The sequence below is a fragment of the Peromyscus leucopus genome, unplaced genomic scaffold (genome assembly GCF_004664715.2).
Source record: "Peromyscus leucopus breed LL Stock unplaced genomic scaffold, UCI_PerLeu_2.1 scaffold_841, whole genome shotgun sequence".
NCBI lineage: Eukaryota > Metazoa > Chordata > Mammalia > Rodentia > Cricetidae > Peromyscus > Peromyscus leucopus.
This window is the reverse complement of record NW_023505774.1, coordinates 150,581-168,811: the sequence shown is the minus strand read 5'-3', so window position 1 is coordinate 168,811 and position 18,231 is coordinate 150,581. Positions and strand designations below refer to the sequence as shown.

Sequence of the window (18,231 nt, the reverse complement as noted above, 5' to 3'; positions counted from 1 at the left end):
AAAACACCTGATGGTCTAATAAAGAGCTAAACGGCCAATAATGAGGCAGGCGAGAGAAATAGGCAGGGCTGGCAGGCAGAGAGGATAATAGAGGAGAAATCTGGGAGGAGGAAGGAGGAAGAAGAAAGCGAGAGAAGGAGGAGGATGCAAGGAGCCAGCCAGCCAGCTCCAGAGTAAGAAATAATGAAAACTATACAAAACTAGTGAAAGGTAAAAACCCAAAGGCAAAAGCTAGATGGGATAATTAAGTTAGGTAAAGTGGGCAAGAAACAAGCCAAGCTAAGGCATTTGTAATAAAGAATAAGCCTTCATATACATGATTTATTTGGAAGCTGGGTGGTGGACCCCCCAAAGAGCAAAAACAACAGAGACCCACTGGTCTAAAGGAACAGAACTGATAGAATGAATAGATATATAATAATGGGCATCTATTAGAGTGGCCTTCAGGCTGTGGTCCAGCTAGTCCAACAGTAGCTGTTTGCCAACAGAAGGGCCACAAATCTCAGAGAAGTAGGTTCTAATGCCATGAAGGAATGGACTTGCCAGGGAGGGAGGGAGGGCAGCGGGCAAAGAGCAAGAGCTTCCTTCTTCCTTGTCCTTTATATAGGCTGCCAGCAGAAGGTGTGGCCCAGATGCAAGGTGGATCGTACTATTTCAAATGGTTTAATTATGAATAATCCCTCACAGGTGTATTCAGCTGCTTTTTTAGTTAATTTAATTTAATTAAATTTATTTAATTTAAATTTAATTTAGTTAAATTTTAGTTAATTCTAAGTGTAGTCGAGTTGACAGCAAGAATAGCCATCCCCATAGTGTTTTGTTTGTTTGTTTGGTTGGTTGGCTTTGTTGTTATTGTTTTATTTTGTTTTAAGCAGGGTCTCTCTAGGTAGCTCTGGCTGGTCTGGTTCTCACTATGGAGACTGGACTGGGCTGGAATTCACAGGTAACTGCCAGCCTCTTTCCTGGTTGCTGGAATTAAAGGTATTAAACAATAAGGCCTTATCTATTAATAATGTTTGCCAAAATAATGTGATCAACAATGAAATTAGAAAAAGTACAGATTGAGTGTCTCTAGTAAAGAATCCAAAATCTAAAGCCATGTGGTAGTAGTGGTGCACACCTTTAATCCCAGCACTCAGGAGACAGAGGCAGGTGATCTCTGAGTTGGAGGCCACCATGGTCTACAGATCAAGTTCCAGGACAGCCAGGGATACACAGAGAAACCCTGTCCCGAAACAAACAAACAAAAACAATAAGTAAGCAAACAAACAACACAAAACAAAGAATCCATAATCTGAAATTTTGATCACTAATGTCACTCTACAAGTAGAAAATTCTATGTCTCACTGCATGTGATGGGTTGCATTCAAATGCAGACTCATTTAAAACATTGAATAAAACTATGCTAGGCTATGAGTATAAAGTGTATAAAGCACAAATGAATTAAACTGTATCAGGCAATGTCTATAAAGTGTATAAAACATAGATGACTTTCATGCCCACTAGATTCATTTATTTTTTATCTTATGTGTATTAGTGTTTTACCTGGATCTATATATGTTTACCACATGCCTCTACCTGGTGCCTTTGGAGGCCAAAAGAGGATCTTGGATCCCTAGAACTGGAGTTACATACAGTTGTGAACCGCCATGTGGGTGCTGGGAGCCAAACCGAACTCCTCTGCAAGAACAGAAAATGCTCTTAATTGCTGAGCTATTTCTTATCCACCATTTTTAGTAGTATTATTAATATTAGGAAAATATAGGAATGTTGACTACTTATGAACAAATCTTGTCACATCTGTTTCTTTTTTTGCATCCCAGTCCAATGAACTACAAACAAAAAGTTAAAATACGAACTGCATAAGTATAAGTTTTATAGCTTAAGAACAACATGTAGAAAGAAAAAAAAAAAGGATCAACATGTGTGAAGAGAATTTAAATGTCTTACATAGCCGACTATGTGAAGTGTTTACAAAAGACAAACAAACTGAAAACTAATGGCCAGCCAGATGGCGGTGGCGCACACCTTTAATCCCAGCACTGGGGAGGCAGAGCCAGGCGGATCTCTGTGAGTTCGAGGCCAGCCTGGTCTACAGAGAGAGATCCAGGACAGGCACCAAAACTACACGGAGAATCCTGGTCTCGAAAAACTGAAAAAAAAAAAAAGAAAGACTAATGGCTCACACAACGAAGTCTAGACTCCCGTGAATGTGAGTTCCTGCATCCCAAAATATTCATGTGTGTATTCTGAGTCCCACACTTCCTGTAAAATGTAGAAAAATTAGTCTGTTGTACAGTGGTAAGCAGATAACATAGTATCATGAAGAAATTATGATCATACAGTGAAACTGAAAAGAACTAAGCCTTTTAGCCAGGAAAAGAGATGATTTGAAGACCTCCTTAGAGGAAATGAAGGAAAAACGGTCCAGAGCAGTGGGTGCGAGCCCAGGAGGACGTCACTGGTCCAGGGTTAGAAGCTTGGCTGTGGTGTTAGCATCTGGCCCTGGCACAGCTGTTTGTGGGGAATGCACAGGGTTGGTCGAGGTACTCTCTAGAGCGCGCGCTCTGCGAGGTTTGAGTGGATTCTGTGATACTTACCTGGTTTTGTTAACTGCTTGTGCCCTTGACTGTCACAGATTTTAGAGGCACTCCTGCAGGTTATGCATGTCCTTCTGGGAATGTGCCAGGCCTTGGAGATTCAAGAAAAAGGTATGGTTCTAAACCTTCCAGACTATTTTATCTTCAATTTTTCAAATTTTTATTTATTGTTATTTGTGTCTGTGTATAATGTGGGGTGGGTGTGTGTGTGTGTGTGTGTGTGTGTGTGTGTGTGTGTGTGTGTACTCAGGCTCAAAGGAGTGCATATATGTGGTCAAAGGAAAACTAACTTGTGGGAGTCGGTTCTCCCCTCCACCATGGGATGGATCCAGGAGTCAAACTCGGCTCCTCGGGTTGCAAGGGTAGGGCTTTTGCCCACTGAGTCATCTGGTTGGCCCTCAAAGCTGTTTTCTGTTTCTCCTTTCCCTTCCCTTTATCCTTTGTTTTCTGTTTCTTTGTTTTGTTTGTTTGTACTTTGTATCTACCTGATGAGTAGAAACTTTTCTATTAGGTTACATTTGTGTGCTTGTATCCTGAGAGGCCCATGGGACCATGAGCATAGATAGCTGTGTATACAAATGCCAGGTGTCGTTGACAAGTAACTTCACTCTTCGGAGTCTCTGTTTTGCCCAGTATAGTATGGGGGTAGTTTAGTTGACTTCTCTCTATAGGTCACTTTTCCCATAGTGTAAACAGGGCCATCAGTGTGATCTGAGGTGGTCACAGTACATAAGCATGACTCAACTATGTTACTGATTGGGATGTGCCAGGAATAGATCAAGACTCCCAAGGAAAGCAAATGTGATAGAGATACAGTCTGACATAACTGGTAATGAGATTGGAAACGTCACCAGTTAACCCTGTAACTGCAGTTAACCCTGTAACTGCGGCTTGTTCTCAGCCTTCACAGTTATCAGGAGTGGGTTGTAGAGTGTTAGCCAGTGGTACAGTCGTTTCAGTGTGGCTGTCTTAAGTAACTCTCTTTTGTGTTATAACTCCCACTTGCTCCTCTAGAATACTTTGCAAGTATGCAATCCCATGCCTGATCGGAATCTCCAGATCCTTCGGACGTTACAGCACTTCCGAGGAGTCTCTCCTCTCAAAGCTCTTTCCCAAGCCCTCCTCATTCCCTGAGAATCCGGAGGAGCTAGAAGGTGTCGAAGGCGGTCCTTTAATGACTTCCGCTCCATCCTCCCCAGCAATCTGCTGACTGTGTGTCAGGAGGGCACACTGAAGAGGAAAACCAGCAGTGTGTCCAGCATCTCTCAGGTCAGCCTGGGCCCAGGGGAGCACTCAGGGAGGAGAACTTTAGTAAGTGTTCATGCAAAGAAACACCGTGTGTAGTTTGAGGTTCTCATTAGAATTCTCTTGTTATAATGAGAAAAACTTGTCCCTTTTTTTTTCTGTATTTGAGATGGTCTTGCTAGAACTCACTATGTGACCAGATGAACTAAAACACATGGCCACCTTCCTCACCCTCTAGGTGCTAAGATTACAGATGGGGGCCACTGTACTTGTTTAAGACTGATCCTTTTAAGAGTTTGGTTTGGTTTGGTTTGGTTTGGTTTTTTGTTGTTTTTTTTTGTTTTGTTTTGTTTTGTTTTTTTGTTTTTTTTTTTTTTTTTTTTTGGTTTTTCAAGACAGGGTTTCTCTGTGTATCCCTGGCTGTCCTGGAACTGACTCTGTAGACCAGGCTGGTCTTGAACTCACAGAGATCTGTCTGCCTCTACCCTCCTCCCCACCAAGTGCTGGGATTAAAGGTGTGTACACCACTGCCCAGCCTCCGTTTTAAGATCAGGAACTCACTCAGCAGACTAGAATGGCTCATCTTGCACTGATCCTCCTGCCTCAGCCTCCTCTGTGCTGGAACTCCAGGGACGCAGCAGCACACGTAGGGTTTTACACGCGCAGACACGTCGTTTTGAAGAGGATCTTGCTAACATCCACGCTGGCCTCAGGCTCCATTTCTGTCTCCGCTCCCAAGTGCTGAGAACGTGGGAGAATGCCGCCGAGCAGCTTCTTTTTACCATTGTCAGTGATCTCATAGTTGTGGGATGGGGGGGTATTTGTTTGTTTGTTTTGTTTTGGAGACATGTAGCCCAGGCTGGCCCAAAGTTGCTCTTGAGCTGAGAATGACTTGAACTTGATCCACTTGTTTTTATCACCCTAGTGCTAGGATTACGTATGTGCCGCCATATTGCAGTACTAGGGATTTGTATTAGGGTTCTCTGAAGGAACAGAACTGATAGGATGATTCTGTGTTTATATAGGAGGGGGATTTATTAGAATAGTTTTCAGACTGTGGTCCAGCTAGTCCAGCAGTGGCTGTTTACCAACATACAGTCCAAGAATCCAGTAGTTTTTCCATCTATGAGGCTGAATGTCTCAGCTGGGCTTCAGGATCCACCAGACCCTGAAGAAGTAGGCCCTAGTGCCAAGAAGGAATGGCCTTGCCAGCAAGAGTGAGAGCAAGCAGGCAAAGAGAGCACGCTTCCTTTTTCCGTGTCCTTCATATAGGCTGCCACCAGAAGGTGTGGCTCAGATTAAAGGTGGATCTTCCACCTAAAAAGATCTGGATTAAAAATGGGTCTTTCCGCCGGGCGGTGGTGGCGCACGCCTTTAATCCAGCACTCGGGAGGCAGAGGCAGGCAGATCTCTGAGTTTGAGGCCAGCCTGGCCTACAGAGTGAGTTCTAGGACAGCCAGAGCTATACAGAGAAACCCTGTCTTGAGGAAAAAAAAAAAAAAAAACCCTTCTAGATAACCCAGCTCTTGGGTTGTAGTTAATTCCTTGTGTCGTCAAGTTGACAACCGAGAACAGCCACCAGAGAATTGAACTCGGGGCTTCCTACATGGTAGGCCAGTACTCTACCAACTGAGCTCCATCACCACCCAGACTTTACTCTGAGATAGTCGGTGCCTATAAGAAGTATGTAATTGAGGGGCTCCAGCACCCACATTGTAGCTCACAACCATCTTTAACTCTTTAACTCCAGTTCCCGGGGATTTTACATCCTCTTCCAGCCTCTGGGGACACTAGGCACATATGTGGTACAGACGGACATACATGCAGACAAAATACCTACATACATAAAAAATGGAATAAAAATTTAAGTTAAAAAATGGTATGTAATTGAGGACTAGGATGATGGCTGGTTTGTAGAGTGCTTGCTCTGTAGAACCTGAGTTCAGTCCCCAGAACTCAAAAAAAAAGCTGAGTGTTTGTGGAGTATGCTTGTAATCCTAGCATGGGATCGGGATCCCTGTGCTGGCTGGCTAGCTTTAGGCCAATGAAAGACCTTGTCTCAAAGAAAATGGATGTCTTTCCAGCAGATAACCCCCCCCAAAGTTGTCTTCCAACCTCCACATACACACAAGTGCACTTGTATGAAAATGCACATACACACACATACACACACACACACACACATATACACACACATATACATACACACACACATACACACACACATATACACACACACACATACACACACACATACACACACATACACACACATACACACACATACACATACACACACATACACACACACACACACACATACACACACACACACCAGCAAAAAATGCGTAACTGGGGCTCAGCGGTTAAGAGTGCTCACTGTTGGTACATAAGACCTGGGCTCAGTTTCTGACCCTGTGTCGGCAGCTCACAGCCCTGTAACTCCCAATTCCTGGGATCTGATCTCCTCTTTGGATTCCAGGAGCTCCTCTGCACATACGGTGCAGGTCAAGTCAGACGGGACACTCAGCCACACATGGAAATAATGAATGAACATGTTAAAAAGTGTTATCTTTTGAAAATGAGGAAGTGTGTGATTGTACTAGGCTTGGTAGCACATACCTGCAGTCCCAATACTCATCAAGCTGAAGCAGAGATCATGAGTTTGAGGCTAGACTGGGCTACATAGCAAGATGCTTTTTTTTTTTCTTCATTTTTCAAGATAGGGTTTCTCTGTAGCCTGGCTGTCCTGGAACTCATTCTGTAGACCAGGCTGGCCTCTGCCTCCAATTGCTGGGATTAAAGGCGTGCGCCACCACCCGCCAGCTGCTATTTCATTTTTTAAGAAAGTAGTATATCATTTTGAGGAGTGAGGTGTAAGTTCATACACATAAGACCTGCTGTTCTGTAGCTAACACCATTCTCCTCAGAGACCTCCATACATGGATGTGTGCATGTATGTATGTATGTATGTGTGACTCGTGGAAAAAAGATAACAAAAATATTAAGAAAATTCAGCTCAATCTGGGTGTGGGCTGCAACACCTGTTACCCCAGCACTCAGGAAGCAGAGGCCAACCTGGTCTGCATGGCAGGTTCCAGTCTGGCTATTGCTAGGTAGCAAGACTTTGTCCCCAAAACAAAGTGGGAGGCAGATTCAGCTTAGTAGACAAATACAAACTATATAGTTACTGGTGTTACAATATACAGCAAAAGTGCTGCTATAGCAGCAGACTCAGCGAGGAGGTAAGCTGGACTCAGGTGTGGACAGCAGGTTGGCAGAGACCCTCTGAGATGAGGGATTGGTTCTCTGGAGCCTCTTTTGATCTTATCTTATGGCTTTCAGGTTAGCCCAGAGCGTGGCATGCCCCTCCCAGCTCTCCTGGAGGATCTGCCTTTCACTACTTTGAAGGTAGGTTCCCCTCCGTACCATAAGTGTGAGTCTAGTATCGGAACAGCTTCACAGTGATTTCTGTGACGCTGAGAATGCTGGACTGGCATTTAGAGTGGTGAGCTTTTATTTCTGTTTTCATTGTAATTTCTCCATACCTATCCTCTCTTTCTCTCTCTCTCTCTCTTCTCTCTCTCTCTCTTCTCTCTCTCTCTCTCTCTCTCTCTCTGTGTGTGTGTGTGTGTGTGTGTGTGTGTGTGGTGTGTGTTACTGTTCTGTTGGCCGTGAGACCAAGGTATAGAAAAAGCAGTTAACTGGGGCTTTCTTGTGGTGTCAGAAAGGTTAGTCTATGATGATCATGTCAGGAAGTGTGGCAGACATGGCACTGGAGCAGTAGTTAAGAGCTTACATTTTGATCCAGAGGCCAAGAAGCAGGGCGGGGAGTGGGGAGGGGTGATGGGGTGGGGGGGAGTAAAAATGGGCCTGGTATGGCTTTTTGGTTTTCGAGACAGGTTTCTCTGTGTAGTTTTGGTGCTGTCTGGATCTCTTTCTGTAGACAGGCTGGCCTCAAACTCACAAGAGATCCGCCTGGCTCTGCCTCCCGAGTGCTGGGGTAAAGGCGTGTGCCACACGCGCCGATCTTGGCATGGACTTTGAAACCTCAAATCCCATTCCCAGTAACACAACCACCTTCAACAAGGCTGCATATCCTAATCCTTTCTAAACAGTTCTACCAATTGGGAGCCAAACACTCAAATATGTGAATCTGTGGGGGCCCTTCTCATTCAAAACACCACACTCTTCCCCCCATTCCTCACACACTCCCACATACTACAAATGAAACCCAGGACTTTGATTTGTTGGTTTTGGTTTTTTTTTTTTTTTTTTTTTTTTTTGGTTTTCGAGACAGGGTTTCTCTGCGTAGTTTTGTGCCTTTCCTGGAGCTCACTTGGTAGCCTAGGCTGCCTCCTCACACAGAGATCCGCCTGGCTCTGCCTCCCGAGTGCTGGGATTAAAGGCGTGCGCCACCACCGCCCGGCCGGTTTTGGTTTTTTAAGACAGGGTTTCTCTGTGTAGCCCTGGCTGTCCTGGAATTTGATTGTAGGCGAGGCTAGTCTATGGAGGCCACAGAGGTTTCCTAGTGAGATGTGAGCTTGCTTACAGCAGGGCTGCATAAGGGGATGGATTGACCAGGGTGTTTGGAAGGGTCTGCACTTGGCTATGCTATGGGGAGGTCTTTTGCTGCACCCTTGGCATTCTTTAAAAGCCCCTTAGAAGAGACAGAAAGAGCGGTGGATTAGGATCCAGGCCTCCGAGCTATCCGTGTTTCTATCTGTCTCTCTCCCTATATTCTATCTAAATATCTTATCCTCACTCCTCACGTGGGGGCAGGTCCCATACTGGTCTTGAACTCCAGAGATCGCTGCCTCTGCTCTCAGTGCTGGGATTAAAGGCGTGCGCACGACCCAGATAAAACCATGACTTGTGCTAGATGGGCAAGTGCTTCTACATCTTGCTACGTTCTCAGCCAGAGTCTTATTTATTTCTAACATTTTAATTACGTGTATGTATGTGCAGATACCTGTGAAGTCCAGAAGAGGGCATCAGATCCCTGCAGCCGGAGTCACAGGCATGATGAGCTAGCTGTCTGACCATTCTGCAGGACTTAAATGCAGACTCTCTGCAAGTGCACTCCTAACTGCAGAAACATCTCTCTAGCCCAGAAATTGGTTTGAGTTTAGTTTTAAATATCTCTAGAGAAAAAACTACAAAAAATAAGTCACAGACTCCCAAATGCTACCCTGTGGATTTTAACTTGTAAAAGCATGGGTTTTCTAGTAGAAGACCTATCTTTTAAAAGGCCATTAAATATAGAGATGTTTAAAATGCAGTAGTTTTGCCGGGCGGTGGTGGCGCACGCCTTTAATCCCAGCACTCGGAGGCAGAGCCAGGCGGATCTCTGTGAGTTCGAGGTCAGCATGGGCTACCAAAGTGAGCTCCAGGAAAGGCGCAAAGCTACGCAGAGAAACCCTGTCTCAAAAAACCAAAAAAAAAAAAAAAAAAAATGCAGTAGTTTGTTATGGTGACAGGACCAGGCCTGCAAATCCTTAACTTCAGAGACTAAAGAAAGATCATATGTGGGGCCAGCCTGGACTACATAGCCAGCGTCTATCTCAAAACACAGTAAACAAAAAAATAAGAATGTAGTAATACTATTTTCTTTGAAGCTTTGCTGCTTGCTAAATGCTTTCCATAATTTACTGATTTTGATTCATGTGACTGTCCTGAATATTGGACACATTAAAACTACATTTCCTCAGCTGGAGAGATGACTCAGCAGGCTTGAGTGTGAGTGTGAGGACCAGAGTTGAGACTCCCAGAGCCACATCAGTGTCCCTGCAATCCCAGTGGTACTGGAGGCAGAAACAAGCTGGCTAGCCAGACATATACGCACAATCAAGGACGGTTATCTCTGTCTGGCTCTTGAGAAACGTTAATCAGATTAAATCAGATAGGTTAGGAAACCAGGAGCTCCATTCTGCAGCCCCTCCATTTTTGAGTGATGTGAATTTCTTTTTTAATTTGTGTGTGTGAGAGAGACGGGAGCGAGAGCAGACAGAGTGTGTGTGCTGGGAGTTGTGTTTTGTGTAGGAATGCTGGGTTACAGATGTGCGCCACTGCATCTGCTTTGTTGTTTGTTTACGTGGATCTGGGGAACTGAACTGCAGTCCCAGTGCTCAGGAATCAGAGCAGAAGGACTGACTCAAGTCTAGCCGGGACTGCAAAGTGTGCCTTCTCTCAGAACAACAACAAATAAACAAATCCCGGCATGTGTCACCACCCCCAGCTCTGTAAATAATGTCATCCCAGTTTGGGGTCCTGGGGTCCTTGGTGTCCCGCTGTCCTTGAGCTTTTGCTGTGTCTGACCATCATAACGCCAGCTCGTTCAGGAGTCCTTTTCTCTTCTCTGACGGTGTCTGCCTCCAGATCACAGCCTCTCCCCTTCCCTCTTTAAACCACTGTTCTCTCCTCCTCTTCCTCATTTGTCACGGGTTCTTAGGTTAGCTCTCTAGCTTCTCAGTTCAAGGTTCAAATTCCCTTCTGTGGTTGGTTGGCATCTCCTTAGAGCTAGCAGTGAACCACTAGGGTTGGAGCACTAGATTTATCTAACCCTCTAACCCTCTCGTCCTGGAGAAGTCCCACAGGCTGCAGGTTCTTCATAGACTGGCACTGTCTGCCGTGACTTACTTTGTGGTGTTGGGGATGGAGCCTTCCTGCTCTGCCACTGAGCTGCTTCCCAGGCCCTGTTGTTTATCAAGAGGTGTGGTCTTATAGGCACATGACCATGCTGGCCTGGAACTTGCAATTCCTCTGTCTCACCCTCCCAAATAGCTAGAATGATAAATATATAAGCCACACTCTGGGCTGTCTGTCATTATTTAAATATGACAATATTAGAACTTACTTATTTTCTAATGATAGTTTTCTGATAAAATGTTCTAATAATGATTTTCTAGGGCTGGAGAAATGGCTCAGGGGTTGAGAGCACATACTGCTCTTTCCAAGGACCTGAAGTTCAATTCCTAGCACTCACATTAGGTTGCTCACCACTGCTGGTAACTCTAGCTCCAGGGTATCTGACACCCGGGACCTCTGGCATTTGCATTCAATGTGCATCTACCCCCCCCCACTGCCACACACATACACATAGTTGAAATAATAAAAATAAAGAAAGGCAATGACTTTTGATCCATCATTTGCTTTGGGGTCCATATTTATTCTTATGTGACTTTTTCAGAGAGGTGTAAAGTTAACATCTGTCATGGTCACTGTTCTTTACACTGTCGTTGTAAAGAGATACATGACCAAGCAACTTACACAAGAAAGCATTTGGGGCTGGCGAGGGGGCTCAGCAGGTAAGAGCACTTGTTGCTCTTGCAGAGAATCTGTGTTCACCTCCCAGCACCCGCACGGTAGCTCACCGGCCATTTGTAATCCCAGTTTCAGGGGATCCAGCAGGCACACATGTGGTGCACATATGTGCATGCTTGCAAAACAACCATACACATAAAATAAAAAAAAAAAAATCTTTAAAAAGTTTTAAAAAGAAAAAAGAAAGCATTTGATGAGGGCTTGCTTACAGTTTCAGAGGTGAGTTCATGACCATCATGTCAGGAAGATGGCAGCAGGCAGGCAGCCATTATGCTGGAATAGTAGCTTAGAGCTCACATCCTGATCTGAAAAAAGTAGAAGAAAGAGAGAGCTCAGTTAAGTTCTCATCATCCTGATTGGGTGGTTCACAACACCTGTAACTCCAGCTCTAAGGGGCAGGTGCTCTCTTATGGCTCCATGGGCTCCTGTGTGTGCGTGCGCGTGCGCGTACACACGTGTATTCTCTCTCTCTCTCTCTTCTCTCTCTCTCTCTCTCTTCTCTTCTCTCTCTCTCTCTCTCCAAATCTTTAAAAATAAAAGGGAGGGCTCTTGCATCCTGATTCACCCAGATGTGATCAAGCAGCGTCCAAGCTTTCTTCTCCCCATAACTTCCACTGCCACACTTTCCTCACTGCAATGTACCTCAAATATATGAGCCAGAATAAGCCTCCTCCCTTAAAAAAAAGGAGAGCTGTGGGCACACTCCTGGAATTTCAACACTTGGGCGGCTGACTCGGAGAAGCCTGGGGTAAAAGGAATTGTAGTATCAACAGAGACGTGCAGCTGTGTGGGTTATGGGCTGACCTAGGTCATGTCTTTTATTTTACTTCGTTCTCTCCTGGCAGCCTCCTGCCTGCCTGATGGGACTGCTCTGGAGCCCGAGTACTACTTCTCCACCATCAGTTCAGCTTTTCTGTCTCCCCCTCTTCAATGGCGTCGCCTATAAGGAGTTCGGTATTCCACTGGAAATGCTTCGGGAACTCTTGAACTTGGTAAGCAGGCTCTGGTGGGATGAGCAGCAGCAGAAGGCTGCTGTTGGTTTTGAGAGCTGTTGAGCTCTGGCTGGCCTCCCGGTCCTCTGCTCTGCCTCCGAGTGCTGAGATGGCCTGCATCACTGTGCCTGGCTCACATGGTACTGGGGTTGAATTCGCAGGCCTCTCTGTCAGTGATCTATATCCTAGCTTAAAACAAAAACAGAAAACACACACTTTTAATTTTTACCCAGGCAGGCCTTGAACTTCATCAGTTCTTCCCGTTTCAGCCTCCCAAGTGCTGGGGTTGCAGATTTGTGCCACTAGGCCGCCAGAAGCTCTCATTTTTGTTTGTTTGTTTATTTTATGTAGCTGGAGGGCTTCTCTCCAGGTTCCGCAAGCCCCGCAGTCCCACAATCCACTTATAAAAATAATCACTCAGACGCTTATATCACTTATAAACTGTATGCCATGGCAGGCTTCTTGCTAACTGTTCTTTTATCTTAAATTAACCCATTTTTATTAAATCTATACTTGCCACATGGCTGGTGGCTTACCAGCGCTTCACATGCTGCTTGTCCTGGCAGTGGCTGCAGTGTCTCTCCCTCAGCTTCGCTTCCCAGAATTCTCTTTCTCCTTGTCCACCTACTTCCTGCCTGCAACCTACGTCCTGCCTGGTCATTGGCTATCAGTGTTTTATTTATATAGAGCAATATCCACAGCATATTTATTTTGGTTTTTCAAGACAGGTTTCTCTGTGTAGCCCTGGCTGTCCTGGAACTCATCTGTAGACAGGCTGGCTGGAACTCAGAGATCTGCCTGCTCTGCTCCCAAGTGCTGGATTAAAGACGTGTTTCACCCACCACTGTCTGCTGTTTTTTTTTTTTTTTTTTTTTGGTTTTTCGAGACAGGGGTTTCTCTGTGTAGCTTTGCGCCTTTCCTGGAATCACTTGGTAGCCAGGCTGGCTCGAACTCACAGAGATCCGCCTGGCTCTGCCTCCCGAGTGCTGGATTAAAGCGTGCGCACACCACCGCCGTGGCTGCTTGTTTTGTTTTTAACAGGAAAGCTTAGGATATTATGTTGACTATCTCTCTCCAGAATCATTGGTACCAAAAAAGTTACTGAATAGTTAGGATTTGGGGTCATTTACAGATTTTAATTTTTTCCTATGCACACATGAGATATCCTAGAATGAAACCCAAATCTAAACATGAAGTTCATTTGTTCTTTTTTTAGATCTATTTGTGCTTGAGTGCTGTATCTGCATGTATACTTTATGCCAGAAGAGGGTGCAGATATCAACTATAGATGGTTGTAAGCCACCACATGGGTGCTGGAATTGAACTCAGGATCTCTGGAAGAGCATTCCAGTGCTCTTAACCTCTGAGCATCTGTCCAGTCCTCGTTTGTTCTTCATATCTATGCACCTTACACACAGAGAAAGTTATTTTATTTGAAACTGTCTTGCTCTGTTGCCCAGGCCAAACTCAAAACTTCTGAGCTCAGAAGCTCCTCCTACTTGGCCTTCTGAGTGTCTGGGACCACAGGCCTGCTATGTGCTGGCATTTATGCAGTGTCTTGAATGATTTTGTCAGATGTGGATTTTTCCACTTGGGCAAACATACTGATGTAAAAATAGTTTGGATTTGGGAACATTTGGGATTTCAGATTTTTGGCATAGGGTATTCAGCCTGTACCATTATTTCCAGGTACAATAGACTAAAAAACTGACAATTACAGAGAGGAGAGACAATTCCTTCCCTAAGGGGATGTGAGTTCCTCCCGGGTCCCAAGGAGGAACCGAGGCAGAATTCCTCCAGTGAAATTACTGGGTCCCTATAGAGCCTAGGTAGGGGGTTGGGGCCTCCTTACAGGAGTATGGGCGCCCCTCCCCAACCCGCCACACCTGGAAAGCCTTACCCAATGCCAGTGAGGCTCCCTGCCCTCCCCACCTCGGTCTTCCCAGTCTCTACGTGCCTAGCCCTTCCTTGGGGAGATGAGCGCCCTGCTCCAAGCTGGGTGCGGGTTTGCCGTGACCTCAGCTGGAATCTACGGATGATGGTTGCTTTGGCTTTTGAACACATTCACTCAGGACACATTCTGTAGTGCCTGAGTATGTGGGAGAGGCACTCTACATGTCCATTCAGAAGAGACCATTGTCCAGTCTGCCAAGAATATGCAGATGGAGGGCAGGCACAGGCCAGTCTAAGCCTCAGAATCCACTAAAAACAGTGCTTTTCCTTTATATTTGATTTACTCGAAGAGTTGTTGTGTTAATATAAAACCTGAGTTTCGAATATGAGTTTTTTGGGTAGCCTCTGACGGTGATATGTCACAGAAGGCTTTGGTGCCGTTGTTTACATGCTGAAATAGGTGGATCTTTAGAAGAGTGTTAGTGAGTTCAAGGCCAACTGGGTCCTTAGAGTGAGAGAGACCCTGTCTCAAAAACAAAAATTCAAATAAAGTAGGATGTGGTGGTGCATACCTTTAATCTCAGCACTAGGGAGGTAGATGTAGAAGAATTTCTGTGAGTTTGAGGCAGCCAGGGCTACATAGTAAAACCCTATCTCCAAGAGAAAACAAAAAAATCAACCCCCCAAAAAAGAGAGAGAGAGAAAACTTGGTGATGGTACACAAATGTGGTCCCAGCTAATGAAGAGGACGTATGATGTGTGCTCAAGCTTAGCTACAGAGAAGAACCAGTGAGCTACTGTCCCAGGACCACTAGGAAGCCATCAGTGTCTAAAGTTCCTGATGTCAGGAGACGGTTTTATTGCAGGAATCTTCCTCTTAGATGTGCTTGGTAACTGAGTAGTTTGAACACTCTGACATCTTGAAAACAAAAATCTAACATTGGCCGCTGACTGGCGGCGGCAGCGCACGTCTTTATTCCCAGCACTCGGGAGGCAGAGCAGGCTTATCTCTTGAGTTTGAGGCCAGCCTGGTCTACAGGGTGAGATCTAGGAAAGGCACCAAAACTAACAGAGAAACCTTGTCTGAAAAACCGCGCGCGCGCGCGCAGCGCACACACACACACACACACACACAACACACACACACACACAAAAGGAAAGAAAGGAAATCTAACATTGGCAACTCTGAGGGAGTTGGTCAGTCACTGCCTTTACTTTTATTGTCATTCATATTCAGGATAAGGAAGGTCTCAAGTGATGCTAGAATAGTAAGGGCGTTTTCTGCATACGGCTTGATCGTTGTTCAGTTGATATATTGTTGAGCTACTTTCCATTACATTTGTCACTACAAATTTATTAGTTCTTTCCATTTTTCTTTTAAATGTTTAAAGTTACTTACTTTATTTTATGCATGTAAATGTTTCGCCTGCATATATATGTGCATCATGTGCATGTATGGTGCCCGTGAAGTCAAAGATGACATCAGATCCCCTCAAGCTAGACTTACGGAGTTGTGAGTCCCATGTGGTTTTGGGAACCAATCCTGGATCCTCTACAAGAGCAACAAATGCTCTTAACCACTGAACCAACTCTCCGGTCCCTGGCTTTTTTCTTTTTAACAATTTTGAGGATTGACCCCGCCTCTTGGGTATGCTAAGTGTGTCCCTTACTGCTGAGCTCCGCCTCAGCCTTCTCAGGGGTGTTGTCTGTCATCGCATTCGTCATCAGGTGGAAGAAGCTAGCACTCCCGTCCCTCTCTGTAAGCTGCCCGCATGTGATTTGTGTCTCTCCAACAGGTGAAGAAGATTGTTGAGGAGCCTGTCCTCAAGTCCTTGGACGCAGTTGTAGCCAGCGTGATGGAAGTACGTACCTCCTGAGGGCGTCACCGTGGAGTTAGCCTGACGCGCACAGCTGTGTAGGAGGGTGGCGTGAAGGCTTGCGGTGCTCGGCTTATTTCAGCCCCGTCTCGGCACTCCCGCTGCCGCCACCCTGGCTCCTCGCTCCCGCTCGGCACCCCTGCTCCTCCTCCCCTCCCGCTGCCCCACCCTGGCTCTCGCCCTCCGCTGCCCGCCACCTGGCTCCTCGGCACCCTCCCGCTGCCCGCCCACCCTGGCCTCCGCACCCCTCCCGCTGCCCGCCCACCTGGCTCCCGGCACCCTCCGCTGCCCGCCCACCCTGGCTCCTCGCACACATGGTGCTCTGGCTGGTGGGCAGTGTCTCCGCTTCACACCTGGAAGGTTAAGGAAGGTTAACGAGTGTGCCCGTGCCACACACTCAGGGAGCTTGGGTCAGACTGGGTCCTTTTCTTGCTCCTTTCTTGCTTCCAAAGCTGCAAGGTGTACTTACAGGGACATGCAAGCCCTGGATTTTAAGCGTATGTGCTGTGTATCTGAGGGACTTTTAAAAAATGTATTTGGAGCCAAGGTTTGCTCTGCGTTTGCCATCAGCAAACTTTGACGATAGCGTTTGTGGTGCGTGTAGTTTGCTCTTGCTTGGTCCCGACTAAGGGACACGTTGTCATAATTCCGAGTTGCAGTCTGGTACTTGGCTACAGATCTTCACCTTTTGCAAGTGGTGTCCTTCCTGTGACTCACTGTGGGTTGAGTTTGTGGTCTCAGAGGCCTCTCAGTTTCTGTCTTTTCTTCCTTCTTTTTCTTTTTCTTCCCTTTCTTTCTTTCTTTCTTTTCTTTCTTTCTTTCTTCTTTCTTTCTTTCTTTCTTTTCTTTCCTTCTTTCTTTCTTTCTTTCTTTCTTTCTTGTTGAGGTTTAATTTTATTTTTTATATGTATGGATGTTTTGCTTACGTATATGTCTGTATACCAGTTTGTTCAGTGTCCACAGAGACCAAAATTTTAAGCTCCCCTTAAAATTGAAGTTACAGACAGTTGTGAGCTGCCATGTGGTGCTGGGAATTGAAACCTGGGTCTTCTGGAAGAGCAGTCAGTGCTCTTAACCCTTAGCCATCTCTCCAGCCCTGGTTTCTTTTATCAGTCTATGGTCATAAATGACTGAGGGCATGCTGGAAAGCTGAGACTGAAAACTGGCCTTGGACAGTCTAAAATCTAGACAGTGGTTTTCGGAAGTGACCCTTTAATACAGTTCCTCATTTTGTGATGACCCCAACCATAAAATTATTTCATTGCTACTTCATACTGTAATTTTGCTACTGTTATGAATTAGAATGTAAATGTCTGATATGCAAGTCCCAAAGAGGTTGTGACCACAGGTTGAGAATGACTGATCTAGAAACTTGTTTGGTCTACATACTACCTATAATGAAGTCAGTATGGATCCTAAGGAAGAGTTGTGACTTTCTGGAGATCCCCTTAGGGCTTATCCTTTTTTTTTTTTTTTTAATGTGTATGAGTGTTTCACCTGCATGTATGTCTGTGTGAAACATGCATGCCTGGTGCCCATGGAAGCCAGGAGAAGGCATTGGATCCTCTGAACTGGAATTACAGACAGTTATGATTTGCATGAAGGTGCTGGGAATTGGACCCAGATCTTCTAGAAGAGCAGCAAGTGCTCTGAACATGGGCGTATCTCTTCAGCCCCTTGGGCTTTAAGGTGGAGTCCTGGGGCCCTTTTCCTGTGAATGAACCAGGGTAGTTTTGTTTGTTAACAATATTGGACTTTAGAATAAATATCCACTTGAAGAAATAGTTTTGTGCCAACAAACACACAAAAAAGTTTTAAATGGCTGGGCCGAGTGGTACACATCTTTAATCGCAGCCAGTCTGCGCTACAGAGTGAGTTTCAAGAAAGCAGGCTACACAATGAGACCCTATTTCAACCGCCTCCCCCAAAAAAGAGTTTAAATGCTGACCTCAGACATAAACAATAACAAACTGTAGCTTGTAGGCCCTGAGAACTTGGGGTATGTGGCTAGTGAGTGTTGTGGCTGGACTGTTGATGTGTGGCATGGGTGACCTGAAAACCCTTAGTTGATCTCAACTCTGAACTCTCTTGATCAGACTTGAGCTTGCTCTTACTCTGCCATCTCATTTCTACACAGAATGTCACGAGGACTGGTAAGGGGGTGGTCATGGTTACAAGCGCCTGTCAGTGCCCTCCTGAATGCTCTGTGACGCCCACCCCTCCACATCATTCTGGTGTTCTCCATAGGACTCTTGCCACTGAGCAGCCTAACCTAGCATGCCCTCCACACCCCTGCTCCTG

At 45.6% G+C, this 18,231-nt stretch overlaps 1 pseudogene; it reads left to right on the top strand.

The window, feature by feature from the left end:
• The first annotated feature begins 3,735 nt into the window (after window positions 1–3,735).
• The window catches only part of LOC114710533, a 103,272-nt pseudogene continuing 88,776 nt past the window's right edge, over window positions 3,736–18,231 (top strand).